This window comes from Vespula vulgaris, chromosome 11, assembly GCF_905475345.1.
Source record: "Vespula vulgaris chromosome 11, iyVesVulg1.1, whole genome shotgun sequence".
Classification (NCBI taxonomy): domain Eukaryota; kingdom Metazoa; phylum Arthropoda; class Insecta; order Hymenoptera; family Vespidae; genus Vespula; species Vespula vulgaris.
This window is the reverse complement of record NC_066596.1, coordinates 23,385-46,637: the sequence shown is the minus strand read 5'-3', so window position 1 is coordinate 46,637 and position 23,253 is coordinate 23,385. Positions and strand designations below refer to the sequence as shown.

At 27.1% G+C, this 23,253-nt stretch overlaps 1 long non-coding RNA gene across 4 annotated transcripts in view; it reads left to right on the top strand.

The window, feature by feature from the left end:
• Positions 1-23,253, top strand: part of LOC127067757 (uncharacterized) — a 55,273-nt gene that overhangs the window by 24,313 nt on the left and 7,707 nt on the right. For 3 of the 4 annotated variants that reach the window (XR_007782727.1, XR_007782730.1, XR_007782729.1), the window contains one exon: positions 8,177-9,714. This is a non-coding gene — a long non-coding RNA (uncharacterized LOC127067757). Of the gene's footprint in view, positions 1-4,698; positions 5,213-8,176; positions 9,715-23,253 lie in introns of all 4 variants that reach the window. The other variant, XR_007782728.1, reaches the window with a different exon arrangement.

The window sequence follows — 23,253 nt, the reverse complement described above, 5'->3', positions numbered from 1 at the left end:
ATAAAACAAAGAACGATATCGAGATTAAATTGAAAAGAAACTTTGTTAGCTCTTGACAAAAAGGCATTCGATAAGGAAGCATTAGGCGTCCAAAGTACAATTATATCAAAAACCCATTCAAATTAAAGAAGATTACATATGTATCTGATTATGATACCTTATATTTCTTATTATTCATATAAAAGAAAAGAAAAAGAAAAAAAAAACAGATAAGAAGAATAAGAAAGAAATCTCATCTTTATTTCCCAATATCTTCAATTATGATAGATTTCTAAATACAATAAGGATAATAATAACAATAATAAAAACAACAATAATATGCAGAAGAAGAAGAAGAAGAAGAATAAAGTATCTTGGTATATTCAATTTTGCTTTCTTGTTCTTATGTAGTATATGTATCTAGTACAATGTAAATTTTAATGTGGGATTTCATTTAAACGTGTCATTTAATGCGTATTATGATTAATATGCATTATTCATACACATATCAAGGTATGTGCATTTAAATGAATATAGAATTTATACCTCGTTGACAAATTAAATTTACAATATTGAAATAAGGGTGTCACGATCAGGTACACGCATCACGTTCGATCGTCGACGATCTTTCTATATATAAAATATATCGATACCAAACGATATTACATTTGTTAAAAGGCATATACGTATTACGTACATACGCGTACACGTGCATACAGAAAAATTAAGAAAAAAATAGCAAAACAGAGCGAGGAAGAGAGAGAGAGAGAGATGAAAGTACATTGTTTTCTAACAAACGGAGTTTTCGATGAGGTCTCGTATTTTTCTATTCCTGTTGCTTTCTTTTATTTTTTGATTTTGATTAATTAACTAATTAAATTATAAAAATTTTAATATATATATATATATATATATATATATATATATATATATATAATATTATTACACTGAAAGAAAAAGAGAATGTTTATACCATTTACTAGCTGACGTATACAAAGCAAATCTTATTACAATGTTTATATGTTTCTATATAAGCTCAAATATCTAAATACAACTTATGTTATTTACTTTCTGTCGAATATCGTATGAGATCAGTCTTTCGGCAACCACCGAGGTGGAATGTTGGAAGATCCCATACAAACATACATTTGTAAATAGATACATATGTGTATATGTACATATGTACGTAACTAGATACATAATATACACACCCACACACACATACACAAAGTATACAGTAGTCTTTCTCTTGGGTATTGCTTGAGATTTTCTTATATTGTATGGACAGTAACGAGCAACCTTTGTTCTGCAATGAGCCAAAATTAAATATCTGATATTGTTATTGATACATTATGAACTAAAAATGTTTAAATTGATTAAAAAGAAATTAATACTTGATAGAAAAAGAAAAAATTACACATTATTGAAGGGTATTTGTTATTTTCGGCATCAATTTACAATGAAATGTTTTCTATAATCCTATTGATTTTTTATTAGCAATACTTTTAATGTGTACGCATAAATGTATGTATATATATCTTTGTAATGGAACGAAATCTATTAGTTGTTTATTTTTAATTAGATATATGATTCTACTTCTCGTTAATAAACTTTACATTATTATATTGGAAGATACAATGGAAGATATCGAATTAAACTCTAATACAATCTTTTATTCGTTTGTTGTTAACGTTAAGACTTTTGATAAAAGATTTCAATACCTCGGTTAATAGTTAAAGTGCCTTTCAACTGGCCGTAGATAACAAAGCTCTTCACAAATGTATCAACGTAAGATGTAATACCACTGATTAAGAAATTCACTAATTATAGTCGACTATTGTCATTTTTCGATGCAAGATGTAAGTCGTATTTGCATTGATACGCAGATGAATACGTATATGATAATGTTTTTTTATAAACCCTGAGTTTATTTCTGATACAGATTGAGATATATATATATATATATATATATATATATATATATATTATATATAATATGTATATATATATACAGAGAGAGAGAGAGAGAGAGAGAGAAAGAAAGGGTAAACGAATCGAGAATTTGAATAAAACAAAGAACGATATCGAGATTAAATTGAAAAGAAACTTTGTTAGCTCTTGACAAAAAGGCATTCGATAAGGAAGCATTAGGCGTCCAAAGTACAATTATATCAAAAACCCATTCAAATTAAAGAAGATTACATATGTATCTGATTATGATACCTTATATTTCTTATTATTCATATAAAAGAAAGGAAAAAGAAAAAAAAAACAGATAAGAAGAATAAGAAAGAAATCTCATCTTTATTTCCCAATATCTTCAATTATGATAGATTTCTAAACACAATAAGGATAATAATAACAATAATAAAAACAACAATAATATGCAGAAGAAGAAGAAGAAGAAGAATAAAGTATCTTGGTATATTCAATTTTGCTTTCTTGTTCTTATGTAGTATATGTATCTAGTACAATGTAAATTTTAATGTGGGATTTCATTTAAACGTGTCATTTAATGCGTATTATGATTAATATGCATTATTCATACACATATCAAGGTATGTGTATTTAAATGAATATAGAATTTATACCTCGTTGACAAATTAAATTTACAATATTGAAATAAGGGTGTCACGATCAGGTACACGCATCACGTTCGATCGTCGACGATCTTTCTATATATAAAATATATCGATACCAAACGATATTACATTTGTTGAAAGGCATATACGTATTACGTACATACGCGTACACGTGCATACAGAAAAATTAAGAAAAAAATAGCAAAATAGAGCGAGGAAGAGAGAGAGAGAGAGAGAGATGAAAGTTCATTGTTTACGAGGAAGGACGTCTGTCCTAACAAACGGAGTTTTCGATGAGGTCTCGTATTTTTGTATTCCTGTTGCTTTCTTTTATTTTTTGATTTTGATTAATTAACTAATTAAATTATAAAAATTTTAATATATATATATATACATATATATATATATAATATTATTACACTGAAAGAAAAAGAGAATGTTTATACCATTTACTAGCTGACGTATACAAAGCAAATCTTATTACAATGTTTATATGTTTCTATATAAGCTGAAATATCTAAATACAACTTATGTTATTTACTTTCTGTCGAATATCGTATGAGATCAGTCTTTCGGCAACCACCGAGGTGGAATGTTGGAAGATCCCATACAAACATACATTTGTAAATAGATACATATGTGTATATGTACATATGTACGTAACTAGATACATAATATACACACCCACACACACATACACAAAGTATACAGTAGTCTTTCTCTTGGGTATTGCTTGAGATTTTCTTATATTGAATGGACAGTAACGAGAAACCTTTGTTCTGCAATGAGCCAAAATTAAATATCTGATATTGTTATTGATACATTATGAACTAAAAATGTTTAAATTGATTAAAAAGAAATTAATACTTGATAGAAAAAGAAAAAATTACACATTATTGAAGGGTATTTGTTATTTTCGGCATCAATTTACAATGAAATGTTTTCTATAATCCTATTGATTTTTTATTAGCAATACTTTTAATGTGTACGCATAAATGTATGTATATATATCTTTGTAATGGAACGAAATCTATTAGTTGTTTATTTTTAATTAGATATATGATTCTACTTCTCGTTAATAAACTTTACATTATTATATTGGAAGATACAATGGAAGATATCGAATTAAACTCTAATACAATCTTTTATTCGTTTGTCGTTAACGTTAAGACTTTTGATAAAAGATTTCAATACTTCGGTTAATAGTTAAAATGCCTTTCAACTGGCCGTAGATAACAAAGCTCTTCACAAATGTATCAACGTAAGATGTAATACCACTGATTAAGAAATTCACTAATTATAGTCGACTATTGTCATTTTTTGATGCAAGATGTAAGTCGTATTTGCATTGATACGCAGATGAATACGTATATGATAATGTTTTTTTATAAACCCTGAGTTTATTTCTGATACAGATTGAGATATATACAGATATATATATATATACATATATATATATATATACATATATATTAAATATTATATATAATATGTATATATATATACAGAGAGAGAGAGAGAGAGAGAGAGAGAGAGAGAAAGAAAGGGTAAACGAATCGAGAATTTGAATAAAACAAAGAACGGTATCGAGATTAAATTGAAAAGAAACTTTGTTAGCTCTTGACAAAAAGGCATTCGATAAGGAAGCATTAGGCGTCCAAAGTACAATTATATCAAAAACCCATTCAAATTAAAGAAGATTACATATGTATCTGATTATGATACCTTATATTTCTTATTATTCATATAAAAGAAAAGAAATAGAAAAAAAAAACAGTTAAGAAGAATAAGAAAGAAATCTCATCTTTATTTCCCAATATCTTCAATTATGATAGATTTCTAAATACAATAAGGATAATAATAACAATAATAACAACAACAATAATATGCAGAAGAAGAAGAAGAATAAAGTATCTTGGTATATTCAATTTTGCTTTCTTGTTCTTATGTAGTATATGTATCTAGTACAATGTAAATTTTAATGTGGGATTTCATTTAAACGTGTCATTTAATGCGTATTATGATTAATATGCATTATTCATACACATATCAAGGTATGTGCATTTAAATGAATATAGAATTTATACCTCGTTGACAAATTAAATTTACAATATTGAAATAAGGGTGTCACGATCAGGTACACGCATCACGTTCGATCGTCGACGATCTTTCTATATATAAAATATATCGATACCAAACGATATTACATTTGTTGAAAGGCATATACGTATTACGTACATACGCGTACACGTGCATACAGAAAAATTAAGAAAAAAATAGCAAAATAGAGCGAGGAAGAGAGAGAGAGAGAGAGAGATGAAAGTTCATTGTTTACGAGGAAGGACGTCTGTCCTAACAAACGGAGTTTTCGATGAGGTCTCGTATTTTTGTATTCCTGTTGCTTTCTTTTATTTTTTGATTTTGATTAATTAACTAATTAAATTATAAAAATTTTAATATATATATATATATAATATTATTACCCTGAAAGAAAAAGATAATGTTTATACCATTTACTAGCTGACGTATACAAAGCAAATCTTATTACAATGTTTATATGTTTCTATATAAGCTGAAATATCTAAATACAACTTATGTTATTTACTTTCTATCGAATATCGTATGAGATCAGTCTTTCGGCAACCACCGAGGTGGAATGTTGGAAGATCCCATATAAACATACGTTTGTAAGTAGATACATATGTACATAACTAGATACAGAATATACACACCCACGCACTCATACACAAAGTATATAGTAGTCTTTCCTTGGGTATTGCTTGAGATTTATTATATTGTACAGACAGTAACGAGCAACCTTTCTTCTGCAATGAGCCAAAATTAAATATCTGATATTGTTATTGATACATTATGAACTAAAAATGTTTAAGTTGATTAAAAAGAAATTAATACTTGGTAGAAAAAGAAAAAATTACACATTATTGAAGGGTATTTGTTATATTCGGCATCAATTTTCAATGAAATGTTTTCTATAATACCATTGATTTTTTATTAGCAATACTTTTAATGTGTACGCATAAATGTATGTATATATATTTTTGTAATGGACCGAAATCTATTAGTCGTTTATTTTTAATTAGATATATGATTCTACTTCTCGATAATACACTTTTCATTATTATATTGGAAGACACAATGGAAGATATCGAATTAAACTCTAATACAATCTTTTATTCGTTTGTCGTTAACGTTAAGAATTTTGATAGAAGATTTCAATTCTTCGGTTAATAGTTAAAATGCCTTTCAACTGGCCGTAGATAACAAAGCTCTTAACAAATGTATCAACGTAAGATGTAATACCACTGACTAAGAAATTCATTAATTATAGTCGACTATTGTCATTTTTCGATGCAAGATGTAAGTCGTATTTGCATTGATAGGCAGATGAATACGTATATGATAATGTTTTTTTATAAACCCTGAGTTACTCATTTCTGATACAGATTGAGATATATACAGATATATATATATATATATTATATATAATATGTATATATATATACAGAGAGAGAGAGAGAGAGAGAGAGAGAGAGAGAAAGAAAGGGTAAACGAATCGAGAATTTGAATAAAACAAAGAACGATATCGAGATTAAATTGAAAAGAAACTTTGTTAGCTCTTGACAAAAAGGCATTCGATAAGGAAGCATTAGGCGTCCAAAGTACAATTATATCAAAAACCCATTCAAATTAAAGAAGATTACATATGTATCTGATTATGATACCTTATATTTCTTATTATTCATATAAAAGAAAAGAAAAAGAAAAAAAAACAGTTAAGAAAAATAAGAAAGAAATCTCATCTTTATTTCCCAATATCTTCAATTATGATTGATTTCTAAAAACAATAAGGATAATAATAACAATAATAACAACAACAATAATATGAAGAAGAAGAAGAAGAAGAATAAAGTATCTTGGTATATTCAATTTTGCTTTCTTGTTCTTATGTAGTATATGTATCTAGTACAATGTAAATTTTAATGTGGGATTTCATTTAAACGTGTCATTTAATGCGTATTATGATTAATATGTATTATTCATACACATATGAATGTATGTATATTTAAATGAATATAGAATTCATACCTCGTTGACAAATTAAATTTACAATATTGAAATAAGGGTGTCACGATCAGGTACACGCATCACGTTCGATCGTCGACGATCTTTCTATATATAAAATATATCGATACCAAACGATATTACATTTGTTATAAGGCATATACGTATTACGTACATACGCGTACACGTGCATATAGAAAAATTAAGAAAAAAATAGCAAAATAGAGCGAGGAAGAGAGAGAGAGAGAGAGTGATGAAAGTTCATTGTTTACGAGGAAGGACGTCTGTCCTAACAAACGGAGTTTTCGATGAGGTCTCGAATTTTTCTATTCCTGTTGCTTTCTTTTATTTTTTGATTTTGATTAATTAACTAATTAAATTATAAAAATTTTAATATATATATATATATATATATATATATATAATATTATTACACTGAAAGAAAAAGATAATGTTTATACCATTTACTAGCTGACGTATACAAAGCAAATCTTATTACAATGTTTATTTGTTTCTATATAAGCTGAAATATCTAAATACACTTTACGTTATTTACTTTCTGTCGAATATCGTATGAGATCAGTCTTTCGGCAACCACCGAGCTGGAATATTGGAAATAAACTCTAATACAATCTTTTATTCGTTTGTCGTTAACGTTACGACTTTTGATAAAAGATTTCAATACGTCGGTTAATAGTTAAAATGCCTTTCAACTGGCCGTAGATAACAACGCTCTTCACAAATGTATCAACGTAAGATGTAATACCACTGATTAAGAAAATCACTAATTATAGTCGACTATTGTCATTTTTCGATGCAAGGTGTAAGTCGTATTTGCATTGATACGCAGATGAATACGTATATGATAATGTTTTTTTATAAACCCTGAGTTACTCATTTCTGATACAGATTGAGATATATACAGATATATATATATATATATATATATATTATATATTATATATTATGTATATATAAATACAGAGAGAGAGAGAGAGAGAGAGAGAAAGAGGAAGGGTAAACAAATCGAGAATTTTGAATAAAACATAGAACGATATCGAGATTAAATTGAAAGGAAACTTTGTTAGCTTCTTGACAAAAAGGCACTCTATAAGGGAAACATCAGCCATCCAAAGTACAATTATATCAAAAACCCATTCAAATGAAAGACGATTACATATGTATCCGATTATGATACCATATATTTCTTATTATTCCTATAAAAGAAAAGAAAAAGAAAAAAAAACAGTTAAGAAAAATAAGAAAGAAATCTCATCTTTATTTCCCAATATCTTCAATTATGATTGATTTATAAAGACAATAAGAATATTAATAACAATAATAATAACAACAAAAATATGAAGAAGAAGAAGAAGAAGAAGAATAAAGTATCTTGGTATATTCAATTTTGCTTTCTTGTTCTTATGTAGTATATGTATCTAGTACAATGTAAATTTTAATGTGGGATTTCATTTAAACGTGTCATTTAATGCGTATTATGATTAATATGCATTATTCATACACATATCAAGGTATGTGTATTTAAATGAATATAGAATTTATACCTCGTTGACAAATTAAATTTACAATATTGAAATAAGGGTGTCACGATCAGGTACACGCATCACGTTCGATCGTCGACGATCTTTCTATATATAAAATATATCGATACCAAACGATATTACATTTGTTAAAATGCATATACGTATTACGTACATACGCGTACACGTGCATACAGAAAAATTAAGAAAAAAATAGCAAAACAGTGCGAGGAAGAGACAAAGAGAGAGAGAGAGATGAAAGTACATTGTTTTCAAGGAAGGGCGTCTGTCCTAACGAACGGAGTTTTCGATGAGGTCTCGTATTTTTCTATTCCTGTTGCTTTCTTTTATTTTTTGATTTTGATTAATTGACTAATTAAATTATAAAAATTTTAATATATATATATATATATATATATATATATATATATATATATTACACTGAAAGAAAAAGAGAATGTTTATACCATTTATTAGCTGACGTATAGAAAGCATATCTTATTACAATGTTTATTTGTTTCTATATAAGCTGAAATATCTAAATACACTTTACGTTATTTACTTTCTGTCGAATATCGTATGAGATCAGTCTTTCGGCAACCACCGAGCTGGAAAATTGGAAATAAACTCTAATACAATCTTTTATTCGTTTGTCGTTAACGTTACGACTTTTGATAAAAGATTTCAATACTTCGGATAATAGTTAAAATGCCTTTCAACTGGCCGTAGATAACAAAGCTCTTAACAAATGTATCAACGTAAGATGTAATACCACTGACTAAGAAATTCATTAATTATAGTCGACTATTGTCATTTTTCAATGCAAGATGTAAGTCGTATTTGCATTGATAGGCAGATGAATACGTATATGATAATGTTTTTTTATAAACCCTGAGTTACTCATTTCTGATACAGATTCAGATATATACAGATATCTATATATATTATATATTATATATTATATATATATAAATATATATACAGAGAGAGAAAGAGAGAGAGAGAGAAAGAAAAAGGGTAAAGGAATCGAGAATTTGAATAAAACAAAGAACGATATCGAGATTAAATTGAAAAGAAACTTTGTTAGCTCTTGACAAAAAGGCATTCGATAAGGAAGCATTAGCCCTCCAAAGTACAATTATATCAAAAACCCATTCAAATTAAAGAAGATTACATATGTATCTGATTATGATACCTTATATTTCTTATTATTCATATAAAATAAAAGAAAAAGAAAAAAAAACAGTTATGAAAAATAAGAAAGAAATCTCATCTTTATTTCCCAATATCTTCAATTATGATAGATTTCTAAATACAATAAGGATAATAATAACAATAATAACAACAACAAAAATATGAAGAAGAAGAAGAAGAAGAAGAATAAAGTATCTTGGTATATTCAATTTTGCTTTCTTGTTCTTATGTAGTATATGTATCTAGTACAATGTAAATTTTAATGTGGGATTTCATTTAAACGTGTCATTTAATGCGTATTATGATTAATATGCATTATTCATACACATATCAATGTATGTGTATTTAAAGGAATATAGAGTTTATACCTCGTTGACAAATTAAATTTACAATATTGAAATAAGGGTGTCACGATCAGGTACACGCATCACGTTCGATCGTCGACGATCTTTCTATATATAAAATATATCGATACCAAACGATATTACATTTGTTAAAAGGCATATACGTATTACGTACATACGCGTACACGTGCATACAGAAAAATTAAGAAAAAAATAGCAAAATAGAGCGAGGAAGAGAGAGAGAGAGAGAGAGATGGAAGTTCATTGTTTACGAGGAAGGACGTCTGTCCTAACAAACGGAGTTTTCGATGAGGTCTCGTATTTTTGTATTCCTGTTGCTTTCTTTTATTTTTTGATTTTGATTAATTAACTAATTAAATTATAAAAATTTTAATATATATATATATTCATATATATATATATATATAATATTATTACACTGAAAGAAAAAGAGAATGTTTATACCATATACTAGCTGACGTATACAAAGCAAATCTTATTACAATGTTTATATGTTTCTCTATAAGCTGAAATATCTAAATCCACCTTATGTTATTTACTTTCTGTCGAATATCGTATGAGATCAGTCTTTCGGCAACCACCAAGGTGGAATGTTGGAAGATCCCATATAAACATACGTTTGTAAATAGATACATATGTACATAACTAGATACATAATATACACACCCACGCACACATACACAAAGTATATAGTAGTCTTTCCTTGGGTATTGCTTGAGATTTATTATATTGTGTAGACAGTAACGAGCAACCTTTCTTCTGCAATGAGCCAAACTTAAATATCTGATATTGTTATTGATAGAATTCATTATGAACTAAAAATGTTTAAATTGATTAAATAGAAATTAATACTTGATAGAAAAAGAAAAAATTACACATTATTGAAGGGTATTTGTTATTTTCGGCATCAATTTACAATGAAATGTTTTCTATAATCCTATTGATTTTTTATTAGCAATACTTTTAATGTGTACGCATAAATGTATGTATATATATCTTTGTAATGGAACGAAATCTATTAGTTGTTTATTTTTAATTAGATATATGATTCTACTTCTCGTTAATAAACTTTACATTATTATATTGGAAGATACAATGGAAGATATCGAATTAAACTCTAATACAATCTTTTATTCGTTTGTTGTTAACGTTAAGACTTTTGATAAAAGATTTCAATACCTCGGTTAATAGTTAAAGTGCCTTTCAACTGGCCGTAGATAACAAAGCTCTTCACAAATGTATCAACGTAAGATGTAATACCACTGATTAAGAAATTCACTAATTATAGTCGACTATTGTCATTTTTCGATGCAAGATGTAAGTCGTATTTGCATTGATACGCAGATGAATACGTATATGATAATGTTTTTTTATAAACCCTGAGTTTATTTCTGATACAGATTGAGATATATATATATATATATATATATATATATATATATATATATATTATATATAATATGTATATATATATACAGAGAGAGAGAGAGAGAGAGAGAAAGAAAGGGTAAACGAATCGAGAATTTGAATAAAACAAAGAACGATATCGAGATTAAATTGAAAAGAAACTTTGTTAGCTCTTGACAAAAAGGCATTCGATAAGGAAGCATTAGGCGTCCAAAGTACAATTATATCAAAAACCCATTCAAATTAAAGAAGATTACATATGTATCTGATTATGATACCTTATATTTCTTATTATTCATATAAAAGAAAAGAAAAAGAAAAAAAAAACAGATAAGAAGAATAAGAAAGAAATCTCATCTTTATTTCCCAATATCTTCAATTATGATAGATTTCTAAATACAATAAGGATAATAATAACAATAATAAAAACAACAATAATATGCAGAAGAAGAAGAAGAAGAAGAATAAAGTATCTTGGTATATTCAATTTTGCTTTCTTGTTCTTATGTAGTATATGTATCTAGTACAATGTAAATTTTAATGTGGGATTTCATTTAAACGTGTCATTTAATGCGTATTATGATTAATATGCATTATTCATACACATATCAAGGTATGTGCATTTAAATGAATATAGAATTTATACCTCGTTGACAAATTAAATTTACAATATTGAAATAAGGGTGTCACGATCAGGTACACGCATCACGTTCGATCGTCGACGATCTTTCTATATATAAAATATATCGATACCAAACGATATTACATTTGTTAAAAGGCATATACGTATTACGTACATACGCGTACACGTGCATACAGAAAAATTAAGAAAAAAATAGCAAAACAGAGCGAGGAAGAGAGAGAGAGAGAGATGAAAGTACATTGTTTTCTAACAAACGGAGTTTTCGATGAGGTCTCGTATTTTTCTATTCCTGTTGCTTTCTTTTATTTTTTGATTTTGATTAATTAACTAATTAAATTATAAAAATTTTAATATATATATATATATATATATATATATATATATATATATATATATATATATAATATTATTACACTGAAAGAAAAAGAGAATGTTTATACCATTTACTAGCTGACGTATACAAAGCAAATCTTATTACAATGTTTATATGTTTCTATATAAGCTCAAATATCTAAATACAACTTATGTTATTTACTTTCTGTCGAATATCGTATGAGATCAGTCTTTCGGCAACCACCGAGGTGGAATGTTGGAAGATCCCATACAAACATACATTTGTAAATAGATACATATGTGTATATGTACATATGTACGTAACTAGATACATAATATACACACCCACACACACATACACAAAGTATACAGTAGTCTTTCTCTTGGGTATTGCTTGAGATTTTCTTATATTGAATGGACAGTAACGAGCAACCTTTGTTCTGCAATGAGCCAAAATTAAATATCTGATATTGTTATTGATACATTATGAACTAAAAATGTTTAAATTGATTAAAAAGAAATTAATACTTGATAGAAAAAGAAAAAATTACACATTATTGAAGGGTATTTGTTATTTTCGGCATCAATTTACAATGAAATGTTTTCTATAATCCTATTGATTTTTTATTAGCAATACTTTTAATGTGTACGCATAAATGTATGTATATATATTTTTGGAATGGAACGAAATCTATTAGTTGTTTATTTTTAATTAGATATATGATTCTACTTCTCGTTAATAAACTTTACATTATTATATTGGAAGATACAATGGAAGATATCGAATTAAACTCTAATACAATCTTTTATTCGTTTGTCGTTAACGTTAAGACTTTTGATAAAAGATTTCAATACTTCGGTTAATAGTTAAAATGCCTTTCAACTGGCCGTAGATAACAAAGCTCTTCACAAATGTATCAACGTAAGATGTAATACCACTGATTAAGAAATTCACTAATTATAGTCGACTATTGTCATTTTTTGATGCAAGATGTAAGTCGTATTTGCATTGATACGCAGATGAATACGTATATGATAATGTTTTTTTATAAACCCTGAGTTTATTTCTGATACAGATTGAGATATATACAGATATATATATATATACATATATATATATATATATACATATATATTAAATATTATATATAATATGTATATATATATACAGAGAGAGAGAGAGAGAGAGAGAGAGAGAGAGAAAGAAAGGGTAAACGAATCGAGAATTTGAATAAAACAAAGAACGGTATCGAGATTAAATTGAAAAGAAACTTTGTTAGCTCTTGACAAAAAGGCATTCGATAAGGAAGCATTAGGCGTCCAAAGTACAATTATATCAAAAACCCATTCAAATTAAAGAAGATTACATATGTATCTGATTATGATACCTTATATTTCTTATTATTCATATAAAAGAAAAGAAATAGAAAAAAAAAACAGTTAAGAAGAATAAGAAAGAAATCTCATCTTTATTTCCCAATATCTTCAATTATGATAGATTTCTAAATACAATAAGGATAATAATAACAATAATAACAACAACAATAATATGCAGAAGAAGAAGAAGAATAAAGTATCTTGGTATATTCAATTTTGCTTTCTTGTTCTTATGTAGTATATGTATCTAGTACAATGTAAATTTTAATGTGGGATTTCATTTAAACGTGTCATTTAATGCGTATTATGATTAATATGCATTATTCATACACATATCAAGGTATGTGCATTTAAATGAATATAGAATTTATACCTCGTTGACAAATTAAATTTACAATATTGAAATAAGGGTGTCACGATCAGGTACACGCATCACGTTCGATCGTCGACGATCTTTCTATATATAAAATATATCGATACCAAACGATATTACATTTGTTGAAAGGCATATACGTATTACGTACATACGCGTACACGTGCATACAGAAAAATTAAGAAAAAAATAGCAAAATAGAGCGAGGAAGAGAGAGAGAGAGAGAGAGATGAAAGTTCATTGTTTACGAGGAAGGACGTCTGTCCTAACAAACGGAGTTTTCGATGAGGTCTCGTATTTTTGTATTCCTGTTGCTTTCTTTTATTTTTTGATTTTGATTAATTAACTAATTAAATTATAAAAATTTTAATATATATATATATATAATATTATTACCCTGAAAGAAAAAGATAATGTTTATACCATTTACTAGCTGACGTATACAAAGCAAATCTTATTACAATGTTTATATGTTTCTATATAAGCTGAAATATCTAAATACAACTTATGTTATTTACTTTCTATCGAATATCGTATGAGATCAGTCTTTCGGCAACCACCGAGGTGGAATGTTGGAAGATCCCATATAAACATACGTTTGTAAGTAGATACATATGTACATAACTAGATACAGAATATACACACCCACGCACACATACACAAAGTATATAGTAGTCTTTCCTTGGGTATTGCTTGAGATTTATTATATTGTACAGACAGTAACGAGCAACCTTTCTTCTGCAATGAGCCAAAATTAAATATCTGATATTGTTATTGATACATTATGAACTAAAAATGTTTAAGTTGATTAAAAAGAAATTAATACTTGGTAGAAAAAGAAAAAATTACACATTATTGAAGGGTATTTGTTATATTCGGCATCAATTTTCAATGAAATGTTTTCTATAATACCATTGATTTTTTATTAGCAATACTTTTAATGTGTACGCATAAATGTATGTATATATATTTTTGTAATGGACCGAAATCTATTAGTCGTTTATTTTTAATTAGATATATGATTCTACTTCTCGATAATACACTTTTCATTATTATATTGGAAGACACAATGGAAGATATCGAATTAAACTCTAATACAATCTTTTATTCGTTTGTCGTTAACGTTAAGAATTTTGATAGAAGATTTCAATTCTTCGGTTAATAGTTAAAATGCCTTTCAACTGGCCGTAGATAACAAAGCTCTTAACAAATGTATCAACGTAAGATGTAATACCACTGACTAAGAAATTCATTAATTATAGTCGACTATTGTCATTTTTCGATGCAAGATGTAAGTCGTATTTGCATTGATAGGCAGATGAATACGTATATGATAATGTTTTTTTATAAACCCTGAGTTACTCATTTCTGATACATATTATATATAATATGTATATATATATACAGAGAGAGAGAGAGAGAGAGAGAGAGAGAGAGAAAGAAAGGGTAAACGAATCGAGAATTTGAATAAAACAAAGAACGATATCGAGATTAAATTGAAAAGAAACTTTGTTAGCTCTTGACAAAAAGGCATTCGATAAGGAAGCATTAGCCGTCCAAAGTACAATTATATCAAAAACCCATTCAAATTAAAGAAGATTACATATGTATCTGATTATGATACCTTATATTTCTTATTATTCATATAAAAGAAAAGAAAAAGAAAAAAAAACAGTTAAGAAAAATAAGAAAGAAATCTCATCTTTATTTCCCAATATCTTCAATTATGATTGATTTCTAAAAACAATAAGGATAATAATAACAATAATAACAACAACAATAATATGAAGAAGAAGAAGAAGAAGAATAAAGTATCTTGGTATATTCAATTTTGCTTTCTTGTTCTTATGTAGTATATGTATCTAGTACAATGTAAATTTTAATGTGGGATTTCATTTAAACGTGTCATTTAATGCGTATTATGATTAATATGTATTATTCATACACATATGAATGTATGTATATTTAAATGAATATAGAATTCATACCTCGTTGACAAATTAAATTTACAATATTGAAATAAGGGTGTCACGATCAGGTACACGCATCACGTTCGATCGTCGACGATCTTTCTATATATAAAATATATCGATACCAAACGATATTACATTTGTTATAAGGCATATACGTATTACGTACATACGCGTACACGTGCATATAGAAAAATTAAGAAAAAAATAGCAAAATAGAGCGAGGAAGAGAGAGAGAGAGAGAGTGATGAAAGTTCATTGTTTACGAGGAAGGACGTCTGTCCTAACAAACGGAGTTTTCGATGAGGTCTCGTATTTTTCTATTCCTGTTGCTTTCTTTTATTTTTTGATTTTGATTAATTAACTAATTAAATTATAAAAATTTTAATATATATATATATATATATATATATAATATTATTACACTGAAAGAAAAAGATAATGTTTATACCATTTACTAGCTGACGTATACAAAGCAAATCTTATTACAATGTTTATTTGTTTCTATATAAGCTGAAATATCTAAATACACTTTACGTTATTTACTTTCTGTCGAATATCGTATGAGATCAGTCTTTCGGCAACCACCGAGCTGGAATATTGGAAATAAACTCTAATACAATCTTTTATTCGTTTGTCGTTAACGTTACGACTTTTGATAAAAGATTTCAATACGTCGGTTAATAGTTAAAATGCCTTTCAACTGGCCGTAGATAACAACGCTCTTCACAAATGTATCAACGTAAGATGTAATACCACTGATTAAGAAATTCACTAATTATAGTCGACTATTGTCATTTTTCGATGCAAGGTGTAAGTCGTATTTGCATTGATACGCAGATGAATACGTATATGATAATGTTTTTTTATAAACCCTGAGTTACTCATTTCTGATACAGATTGAGATATATACAGATATATATATATATATATATATATATATATATATATATATTATATATTATATATTATGTATATATAAATACAGAGAGAGAGAGAGAGAGAGAGAGAAAGAGGAAGGGTAAACAAATCGAGAATTTTGAATAAAACATACAACGATATCGAGATTAAATTGAAAGGAAACTTTGTTAGCTTCTTGACAAAAAGGCACTCTATAAGGGAAACATCAGCCATCCAAAGTACAATTATATCAAAAACCCATTCAAATGAAAGACGATTACATATGTATCCGATTATGATACCATATATTTCTTATTATTCCTATAAAAGAAAAGAAAAAGAAAAAAAAACAGTTAAGAAAAATAAGAAAGAAATCTCATCTTTATTTCCCAATATCTTCAATTATGATTGATTTATAAAGACAATAAGAATATTAATAACAATAATAATAACAACAAAAATATGAAGAAGAAGAAGAAGAAGAAGAATAAAGTATCTTGGTATATTCAATTTTGCTTTCTTGTTCTTATGTAGTATATGTATCTAGTACAATGTAAATTTTAATGTGGGATTTCATTTAAACGTGTCATTTAATGCGTATTATGATTAATATGCATTATTCATACACATATCAAGGTATGTGTATTTAAATGAATATAGAATTTATACCTCGTTGACAAATTAAATTTACAATATTGAAATAAGGGTGTCACGATCAGGTACACGCATCACGTTCGATCGTCGACGATCTTTCTATATATAAAATATATCGATACCAAACGATATTACATTTGTTAAAATGCATATACGTATTACGTACATACGCGTACACGTGCATACAGAAAAATGAAGAAAAAAATAGCAAAACAGTGCGAGGAAGAGACAAAGAGAGAGAGAGAGATGAAAGTACATTGTTTTCAAGGAAGGGCGTCTGTCCTAACGAACGGAGTTTTCGATGAGGTCTCGTATTTTTCTATTCCTGTTGCTTTCTTTTATTTTTTGATTTTGATTAATTGACTAATTAAATTATAAAAATTTTAATATATATATATATATATATATATATATATATATATATATATATATATTACACTGAAAGAAAAAGAGAATGTTTATACCATTTATTAGCTGACGTATAGAAAGCATATCTTATTACAATGTTTATTTGTTTCTATATAAGCTGAAATATCTAAATACACTTTACGTTATTTACTTTCTGTCGAATATCGTATGAGATCAGTCTTTCGGCAACCACCGAGCTGGAAAATTGGAAATAAACTCTAATACAATCTTTTATTCGTTTGTCGTTAACGTTACGACTTTTGATAAAAGATTTCAATACTTCGGATAATAGTTAAAATGCCTTTCAACTGGCCGTAGATAACAACGCTCTTCACAAATGTATCAACGTAAGATGTAATACCACTGATTAAGAAATTCACTAATTATAGTCGACTATTGTCATTTTTCGATGCAAGGTGTAAGTCGTATTTGCATTGATACGCAGATGAATACGTATATGATAATGTTTTTTTATAAACCCTGAGTTACTCATTTCTGATACAGATTGAGATATATACAGATATATATATATATATATATATATATATATATATATATATTATATATTATATATTATGTATATATAAATACAGAGAGAGAGAGAGAGAGAGAGAAAGAGGAAGGGTAAACAAATCGAGAATTTTGAATAAAACATAGAACGATATCGAGATTAAATTGAAAGGAAACTTTGTTAGCTTCTTGACAAAAAGGCACTCTATAAGGGAAACATCAGCCATCCAAAGTACAATTATATCAAAAACCCATTCAAATGAAAGACGATTACATATGTATCCGATTATGATACCATATATTTCTTATTATTCCTATAAAAGAAAAGAAAAAGAAAAAAAAACAGTTAAGAAAAATAAGAAAGAAATCTCATCTTTATTTCCCAATATCTTCAATTATGATTGATTTATAAAGACAATAAGAATAATAATAACAATAATAATAACAACAAAAATATGAAGAAGAAGAAGAAGAAGAAGAATAAAGTATCTTGGTATATTCAATTTTGCTTTCTTGTTCTTATGTAGTATATGTATCTAGTACAATGTAAATTTTAATGTGGGATTTCATTTAAACGTGTCATTTAATGCGTATTATGATTAATATGCATTATTCATACACATATCAATGTATGTGTATTTAAATGAATATAGAATTTATACCTCGTTGACAAATTAAATTTACAATATTGAAATAAGGGTGTCACGATCAGGTACACGCATCACGTTCGATCGTCGACGATCTTTCTATATATAAAATATATCGATACCAAACGATATTACATTTGTTAAAATGCATATACGTATTACGTACATACGCGTACACGTGCATACAGAAAAATGAAGAAAAAAATAGCAAAACAGTGCGAGGAAGAGACAAAGAGAGAGAGAGAGATGAAAGTACATTGTTTTCAAGGAAGGGCGTCTGTCCTAACGAACGGAGTTTTCGATGAGGTCTCGTATTTTTCTATTCCTGTTGCTTTCTTTTATTTTTTGATTTTGATTAATTGACTAATTAAATTATAAAAATTTTAATATATATATATATATATATATATATATATATATATATATTACACTGAAAGAAAAAGAGAATGTTTATACCATTTATTAGCTGACGTATAGAAAGCATATCTTATTACAATGTTTATTTGTTTCTATATAAGCTGAAATATCTAAATACACTTTACGTTATTTACTTTCTGTCGAATATCGTATGAGATCAGTCTTTCGGCAATCACCGAGCTGGAAAATTGGAAATAAACTCTAATACAATCTTTTATTCGTTTGTCGTTAACGTTACGACTTTTGATAAAAGATTTCAATACTTCGGATAATAGTTAAAATGCCTTTCAACTGGCCGTAGATAACAAAGCTCTTAACAAATGTATCAACGTAAGATGTAATACCACTGACTAAGAAATTCATTAATTATAGTCGACTATTGTCATTTTTCGATGCAAGATGTAAGTCGTATTTGCATTGATAGGCAGATGAATACGTATATGATAATGTTTTTTTATAAACCCTGAGTTACTCATTTCTGATACAGATTCAGATATATACAGATATCTATATATATTATATATTATATATTATATATATATAAATATATATACAGAGAGAGAAAGAGAGAGAGAGAGAAAGAAAAAGGGTAAAGGAATCGAGAATTTGAATAAAACAAAGAACGATATCGAGATTAAATTGAAAAGAAACTTTGTTAGCTCTTGACAAAAAGGCATTCGATAAGGAAGCATTAGCCCTCCAAAGTACAATTATATCAAAAACCCATTCAAATTAAAGAAGATTACATATGTATCTGATTATGATACCTTATATTTCTTATTATTCATATAAAATAAAAGAAAAAGAAAAAAAAACAGTTATGAAAAATAAGAAAGAAATCTCATCTTTATTTCCCAATATCTTCAATTATGATAGATTTCTAAATACAATAAGGATAATAATAACAATAATAACAACAACAAAAATATGAAGAAGAAGAAGAAGAAGAAGAATAAAGTATCTTGGTATATTCAATTTTGCTTTCTTGTTCTTATGTAGTATATGTATCTAGTACAATGTAAATTTTAATGTGGGATTTCATTTAAACGTGTCATTTAATGCGTATTATGATTAATATGCATTATTCATACACATATCAATGTATGTGTATTTAAAGGAATATAGAGTTTATACCTCGTTGACAAATTAAATTTACAATATTGAAATAAGGGTGTCACGATCAGGTACACGCATCACGTTCGATCGTCGACGATCTTTCTATATATAAAATATATCGATACCAAACGATATTACATTTGTTAAAAGGCATATACGTATTACGTACATACGCGTACACGTGCATACAGAAAAATTAAGAAAAAAATAGCAAAATAGAGCGAGGAAGAGAGAGAGAGAGAGAGAGATGGAAGTTCATTGTTTACGAGGAAGGACGTCTGTCCTAACAAACGGAGTTTTCGATGAGGTCTCGTATTTTTGTATTCCTGTTGCTTTCTTTTATTTTTTGATTTTGATTAATTAACTAATTAAATTATAAAAATTTTAATATATATATATATTCATATATATATATATATATAATATTATTACACTGAAAGAAAAAGAGAATGTTTATACCATATACTAGCTGACGTATACAAAGCAAATCTTATTACAATGTTTATATGTTTCTCTATAAGCTGAAATATCTAAATCCACCTTATGTTATTTACTTTCTGTCGAATATCGTATGAGATCAGTCTTTCGGCAACCACCAAGGTGGAATGTTGGAAGATCCCATATAAACATACGTTTGTAAATAGATACATATGTACATAACTAGATACATAATATACACACCCACGCACACATACACAAAGTATATAGTAGTCTTTCCTTGGGTATTGCTTGAGATTTATTATATTGTGTAGACAGTAACGAGCAACCTTTCTTCTGCAATGAGCCAAACTTAAATATCTGATATTGTTATTGATAGAATTCATTATGAACTAAAAATGTTTAAATTGATTAAATAGAAATTAATACTTGATAGAAAAAGAAAAAATTACACATTATTGAAGGGTATTTGTTATTTTCGGCATCAATTTACAATGAAATGTTTTCTATAATCCTATTGATTTTTTATTAGCAATACTTTTAATGTGTACGCATAAATGTATGTATATATATCTTTGTAATGGAACGAAATCTATTAGTTGTTTATTTTTAATTAGATATATGATTCTACTTCTCGTTAATAAACTTTACATTATTATATTGGAAGATACAATGGAAGATATCGAATTAAACTCTAATACAATCTTTTATTCGTTTGTTGTTAACGTTAAGACTTTTGATAAAAGATTTCAATACCTCGGTTAATAGTTAAAGTGCCTTTCAACTGGCCGTAGATAACAAAGCTCTTCACAAATGTATCAACGTAAGATGTAATACCACTGATTAAGAAATTCACTAATTATAGTCGACTATTGTCATTTTTCGATGCAAGATGTAAGTCGTATTTGCATTGATACGCAGATGAATACGTATATGATAATGTTTTTTTATAAACCCTGAGTTTATTTCTGATACAGATTGAGATATATATATATATATATATATATATATATATATATATTATATATAATATGTATATATATATACAGAGAGAGAGAGAGAGAGAGAGAAAGAAAGGGTAAACGAATCGAGAATTTGAATAAAACAAAGAACGATATCGAGATTAAATTGAAAAGAAACTTTGTTAGCTCTTGACAAAAAGGCATTCGATAAGGAAGCATTAGGCGTCCAAAGTACAATTATATCAAAAACCCATTCAAATTAAAGAAGATTACATATGTATCTGATTATGATACCTTATATTTCTTATTATTCATATAAAAGAAAAGAAAAAGAAAAAAAAAACAGATAAGAAGAATAAGAAAGAAATCTCATCTTTATTTCCCAATATCTTCAATTATGATAGATTTCTAAATACAATAAGGATAATAATAACAATAATAAAAACAACAATAATATGCAGAAGAAGAAGAAGAAGAAGAATAAAGTATCTTGGTATATTCAATTTTGCTTTCTTGTTCTTATGTAGTATATGTATCTAGTACAATGTAAATTTTAATGTGGGATTTCATTTAAACGTGTCATTTAATGCGTATTATGATTAATATGCATTATTCATACACATATCAAGGTATGTGCATTTAAATGAATATAGAATTTATACCTCGTTGACAAATTAAATTTACAATATTGAAATAAGGGTGTCACGATCAGGTACACGCATCACGTTCGATCGTCGACGATCTTTCTATATATAAAATATATCGATACCAAACGATATTACATTTGTTAAAAGGCATATACGTATTACGTACATACGCGTACACGTGCATACAGAAAAATTAAGAAAAAAATAGCAAAACAGAGCGAGGAAGAGAGAGAGAGAGAGATGAAAGTACATTGTTTTCTAACAAACGGAGTTTTCGATGAGGTCTCGTATTTTTCTATTCCTGTTGCTTTCTTTTATTTTTTGATTTTGATTAATTAACTAATTAAATTATAAAAATTTTAATATATATATATATATATATATATATATATATATATATATAATATTATTACACTGAAAGAAAAAGAGAATGTTTATACCATTTACTAGCTGACGTATACAAAGCAAATCTTATTACAATGTTTATATGTTTCTATATAAGCTCAAATATCTAAATACAACTTATGTTATTTACTTTCTGTCGAATATCGTATGAGATCAGTCTTTCGGCAACCACCGAGGTGGAATGTTGGAAGATCCCATACAAACATACATTTGTAAATAGATACATATGTGTATATGTACATATGTACGTAACTAGATACATAATATACACACCCACACACACATACACAAAGTATACAGTA